This window comes from Chelonoidis abingdonii, chromosome 1 (assembly GCF_003597395.2).
Source record: "Chelonoidis abingdonii isolate Lonesome George chromosome 1, CheloAbing_2.0, whole genome shotgun sequence".
Lineage (NCBI taxonomy): Eukaryota > Metazoa > Chordata > Testudines > Testudinidae > Chelonoidis > Chelonoidis abingdonii.
In genome coordinates this window covers 369,056,497-369,062,869 of record NC_133769.1, presented here as the reverse complement: position 1 = coordinate 369,062,869, position 6,373 = coordinate 369,056,497, and positions in this window count along the sequence as shown.

Genomic DNA, 6,373 nt, shown 5'->3' with positions numbered 1-6,373 from the left:
GCAGGATTGGGTCCATAAGAACATAAAAACAAGAACGGCCATACTGGGTCAGACCAAAGGTCCATCAAGCCCAGTATCCTGTCTTCCGACAGTGGCTAATGCCAGGTGCCCCAGAGGGAATGAATAGAACAAGTAATCAGCAAGTGATCTATTTCCTGTTGCTTCTTCCCAGCTTCTGGCAAACCGAGTTTAGAGACATCATCCCTGCCCATCCTGGCTAATAGCCATTGATGGACATATCCTCCATGAATTTATCTAGTTCTTTTGAGACCCCTCTTATAGCCCAGAGCACACGGCACCTCTAGAAACATGACCTCGTGAAAAATCCTGACTCAGGGCATCAGGATTTTAACAGTCCGAGCTTATTTTGAATGTCTAGCTTTCTGTGCAGCTTGAACAATCCACCATGCAGCATGGGCAGATGTAAGGGAGGAGTTCCCAAGCTACCTACTGCTACCTGCCCTCCATCCCCATCACTGAGTCACCCCGACAGCCCAGCTGAGTCCTCTGCCACTGCACAGAACATCTGCAAATGGAAACAGTTTGCAGTCTTTCCCTTTCACTTTGCATTTTAAAGACAGTGAAACCTGCCAACATACCCAATTTCTGCTAGAAGGGGAGCTGCTGACACCAGAGGTCTTCACCCTAAAGGACAAGGAATCATTGAAGAGGTTGTACAGGCAGCAGGCTGCATCTATTCAGACAGAGAGGCAACCGTGTTTATGAAGCATGTCTGCACATTCCCTTGGGGGCCACTTGGCCATCAGGGAACCTCAGCTGATTGGCTAAGTGTGCACCAGCTTTAAACCCCCATCACAATAAATGGCAAACTGCAGGAGGGCAAATCACAGGGGCTGCCTGGTGATGCGAGTCAACCGAACGGCAGCGCCAGTCCTGCTGCAGGTTCTGTTCATGGAATCCAGGCTTGTCATCACTGTTCGTATGATTCTGATTAGTCACATGGCTACCTCAGGTGCAGCTGAGTGCAAACAATGATGCTGTCACAGCTCTGAACTTGCTGAAACAACATAACATAAAACAATAATAATAATATAGGATCCGGTTTCTGCCCAGCGGCCCCCTGTCCTGCATTACAAACTCAGGGGAGTGAAGTGAAGAGAGATTCCACAAGGCTCCCTACATGGAAATTTCCCTCAGATTGTTCCAAGAGGGGAGGTCTCTTTCCTTCTCCCTGATTGAAAAGGGGGACCCAGGATCCAGGGATCCCCAAAGTGAGACACAGATCTCAGTGATCCACTGGTAGCTAGACCCACCCTCCACAATCTCTGTGCCTCCACATCATCTCTAGGACCGTCTCCAGCTCCCTGCTAGCACAGGTTCATCAGAGATGTGCTTCCAAGACCTCTCACAGTAGCCACTGCCCACAGGATCTACTGAAAGCACATTGTACAGGTGGATGGGGCTGCACAGAGATTGGTAGGCTGGTTAGAGTAGCTAAATATAGGGAGTTTGCCTGGGGGGAGATCCCACAGAATGTTGGGGGTTTTTTTTGTTTTTTTTTGTTTTTTTGCCTTTCAGGCTTCTGTGATCAGTAAGTACAACATCGGAAGAGGCTCTTAGAAGGAACACATTATGTGTAGTGAGCAATCAGGTGTTGTGATCTGGATAGGATGTGCCATGTTTGTCTTTCTCCCAGAGGATAGAAGTCATTTCGTCTGTGTGAAGTGCACTCTGGTCTCCATATTGGAAGAGAAGGTTAAAGGACTAGAGACCGAAGTTTGAACCCTGAATTACATCAGAGAAAATGAAGACTTTCTGGATAGAAGTCAACGTTTGATATTGCCGGCACAGCATACAGAAGAATCAGAGAAGGCAGTGCAGAATGGGTAAGAAAACAGGCAATATGTTACCACCAGAAGAAGAAAGAGGAGAACACATCCCAGCCAGTGTAGATAGAGGTAAGAAACTATTTTCAAGCTCTCTGCACAGGTACTATGGCAGAGAATGATTTGGATTGAATTGATCGGAAGGAGACCACATCGACTTGAAAGCATGAATGCATTGTCCTAGGGATGGGGGTTCCACGAACACCACTCCCAAGAGGAGGAGATGGGTAGTGGTGTTTGAGGACAACCTTCTCAGGGGGATGGAGTCATCCATCTGCTGTCCAGACTGGGAGACTCGAGAACTGTGCTGATTGCCTGGAGCTAGAATTCAGGATGTGACAGAATGTCTACTGAGACTGATCAAGCCCTCGGACCGCTAACCCTTCTTACTTCTTCACATGAGTGTCAATGTACTGCCAAGAATGACTTTGAGTGAGTTACTGCAGACAGTGTGACTTTGGATTCTTCGACCATGGGATGTTGTTCCAGCAAGAAGGATTGCTAGGAAGAGATGGGAACCACCTAACGAAGAGAGGGGAGAGCATCTTCACAGGCAGGCTTACTAACCTAGTGAGGAGGGCTTTAAACTAGGTTTCCTGAAGGATAGTGACCTAAGCTCTGCGGTATGTTAGAAAGTGGGATACTGGGAGGAAACACAAGGAGAAGGGTGCAACCGGGGAGGACTCTTGATTCATACTGAGAAAGTAGGGCAATCGGTTAGTTGTCTTAGGTGCCTGTACATGAACGCAAGAAGCTTGAGAAACAAGCAGGAAGAATTAGAAGTCCTGGCACAGTCAAGGAGCTATGCTGTGACTGGAATAATTCAGAACTGGTGGGGTAGCTCACACGACTGGATCACTGACATGGATGGGTATAAACTGTTCAGGAAGGACAGGTGGGGAAGTAAAGGTGGAAGAGTTGCACTGGATGTAAGAGAGTGATACGATTTCTCAGAGCTCCAGTATGAACTGGAGAAAAGCCTGTTGAGAGTCTTTGGGGTAAGTTTAGAGGTGAGAGCAACAAAAGTGATGTTGTGGTGGGCCTCTGCTATAAACTACCAGACCAGGGGGATGAGGTAGACGAGGCTTTCTTCAGACAACTAAAAGAATTTACAGATCACAGGCCCTGGTTCTCAGGGGAGACTAGAGGAACTAACTAGGGGCCATACTCCTGGCAAACAAAAATTGGGAGCAGCACCCAAACCCCGGCAGAAAACTAGGTGGGGAGTTTCTGTGATCTTGTGGTTCCCTTCCATGTGTTACTTGTCTGCAAGTTAGGGATGGGAGCAGTCTGCAGCACCCCCAGTTAGTGTGGTTCTTACCTGTACAGAACCAAGGGTGCGCTCCCCTACCTGCCAGGAGGGCCAGGGGAAGAGCAAGCCCTTTCCTGGGCAAGTGTGGGGCTCTTAGGGGATGACAGTGCATGACAACCCTCAGCACAACCTAGATAGCAGGGAGGTGCCAAGGCCCCAGCCGGGACACAGAGCTGGTAGCACATGTGCCTCATTTCCTCCTCCCCCATCTCACTAACCTCAACCGACCATCCCAGACATCAGATCAGGAGACTCTTGCAGCCTAGCCCCCATTCTAGGGAAAGGGGCCCTCTGTCCCTGGACATTGGGGAGCCCTGGACACTCCTGGCAAACCCCTCCTGGCAAACCAAAATTATTTCACAACCCCCAGAGGAGGGACTGAAGCCTGAGTCCACCCAGACCCCACTGTACCGGTTATGGGGAGCAAAGCCTGAGCCCCACCATTCTGTGCGGAGGTGGGGGGGGCAAAACTGAGAGCTTAATGGCTTGAGCCCTCCCACCCGGGGTTGATGCCCTTGGGCTTGGGCCCTGGGCAGTGGGGCCCGGGCTTCAGCCCTAGGGCCCAGCAAGTCTAAGCCAGCCCTGGCGACCCCATTGAGAACCACCAATCTCGACTCCTCTAACAATAAACATTTATGAAATGTTTATAAAGTAGCAACAAAATCAGGGTCTTTATGACCATTTAAACATTCTTTTCTAAAACTTTTTTTGGTAAACTTTCTGAAATGCTGCAGCTTTTTAAGTGCAAGACAAAAGAATTTTACATTTTATTTGCAATTTTGCTTTTTTAATTTTGTAGCATTTGGAAAGGAGGGGGAATATTACAGCCTACAGTGGATTATCTTTTCCCCCGGGGTTGTTCGCTTAGGGATGTCATTCCCCAAGCGAGTGCACTTGGGCTTGCTACGATTCATTAGCAACCTGACAGATTCTACCCAGTGACAGCCACTATCCGGGCAGTATTTATTTCTTTTTATTAACAAATATGTTTTTCCAACAAGTCCATGTGAACGCATAATAGCAACGTTTGCGCCACAGTGGTGGGGATTCCGTCATAGTCCAAACTATCCTGCGTTGCCAGTTCTTGGTCATTCCAATAGGAATGGACCCACAGCAACCTACCTAGAAGTACTAGCAACGATTTTTAAGCGTATCAGAGGGGTCGTCGTGTTAGTCTGGATCTGTGAAAGCAGCAGAGAATCCTGTGGCACCTTACAGACTAACAGACGTTTTGGAGCGTGAGCTTTCGTGGGTGAATACCCACTTCGTCAGACGCAGGTAGTGGAAATTTCCAGGGGCAGGTATATATATGCTAGCAAGCAAGCTAGAGATATGAGGTCATTCAATCAGGGAGACTGAGCCCTGTTTTAGCAGTGAGGTGTAAAAAAAAAAAAAAAAAAAAAAAAAAAAAAATAACAAGGAGAGAAAACTGCGTTCGTTAGTTGCAGCCATTCACAGTCTGGTTAATCCTGACTGATAGTGTCAAATTTGCAGATGAACTGAAGACGCAGCACGTATTCTCTTTAACGTCAACCAATGTAATGTACCATCATATGCCAGCAATGCCCCTCTGCTGATTCTACATCTCCAAACGGACAGTCTCTACGGAAAAGGATAAATGGACACAAATCAGATATTAGAATGACAATATCCAAAAAACTGTCGCGAGAGCCACTTCAACCTCCCTGCCACTATAGCAGACCTTAGTGGCCATCCATGCCAGCAGAAAAACTTCAGGACCAGACTTCAAAGCGAAACTCTGAGCTTCGAGTTATCACAAATTTACACAATCAGTCTCAGGATTAAACAAAGACTGGATGGCTTGCCACTACAAAACCCAGTTTCTCCTCCTTGTTTCACACCTCAACTGCGAAACAGGGCCTATCCTCCCTGATTGAATTAACCTCATTATCTCTTGCTGCTGTGCATCTATATATTACCTGCCCTGAAATTTCCATCCACACATGCATCGACAAGTGGGGTATCATCATGAAGCTCATGCTCCCAGACATCTGTTAGTCTGTAAGGCTGCCACAGTTCTTTGCACTTTTAAGAGCGCTGGCATCCCTTGGTCTGTAAACTTGAGTGCAGCGTTTATGTGTTCCCTTCTACCCACCATTCTGAAGGAACACTCTCTTCCATTTCATTGCCTTTGAATGGATAACCCATGGGGACCACCAGAGCTTTTATGTCCATACAGCAAATGCCGCTGCTGATCCCAGTCATTTACCCTGCTTCCCTAACTGTTCACTACGTTTTTAGAGATTTAGCGCTTGGTTAAATTTTCTATTGCTGTGCTGAACTTGGAGCGTGCCTTTCTATGTGCAGATCTCTGCCTTAAGTTCTAGTGTTGACGGATCCTTGGGTGATTCCCTGATAAACTGTCGGACTGTGCATCTGAGTTTTGGGAGGAATTTCCCAGCTATTATTACCGCTAAAATCAGCACCGCGCGGTATTTGACTCTTATCTTTTTACACGGGGGAATTGCTTTAATCCATTTTGTAACAAATCACGAATTACCTCTGGTTGTTCTTGGCAAAAGTCCAATGCATCAACTCTGTAAATAGGTCCAACTTCCTTGAATTCTCTTGTTTCATTACAGGCCTTTGTTCAATTCGGGATCAGACTTATTGCTGCCACAGGGCATCGACATATTTAAAACTGTTCCACATCCTTGCTCATATTTGACCACCAGCCAGCTGGCTTGTAATCAGACAAAGGGATTTTTGGTTTCTTACTTACAATGTACCTTCCCTATCGACTAGAGAAATGGCTTTTAAAATCCCACTCAAATTTAAAAAATTGCAATCCTGAGTTAAAAAACTACATTTACTTCAGAATCAAAGATAATTTTTAAAAGAAACACTCCCCGTTGTTTTATGTCTAAGAAATATAAAATATGTTTATCCTTAATAGCTCTAGCTTAATATCATCAAACAGTAATAGAATCCAGAAATTCATATTGTATTGGCCTAACAATAACCTCAAACGTAAAAAACAGTACCATTAGACAGCCTGCTTTAGAAACGAGCCTGTAATTGAATATAAACTACCAAAATGCTTCGCAACACACAAATATGTTTAAAATCCTAAGAATTCATTTTGTTATTAATCCATTTGAAAATAAATTGAGTTGGCTTCATGAGAAAAAACGTATCACATCCTTGTTTCACCTGCTCTGACTATTAAGGTTTATTCACATCACGGCATGTA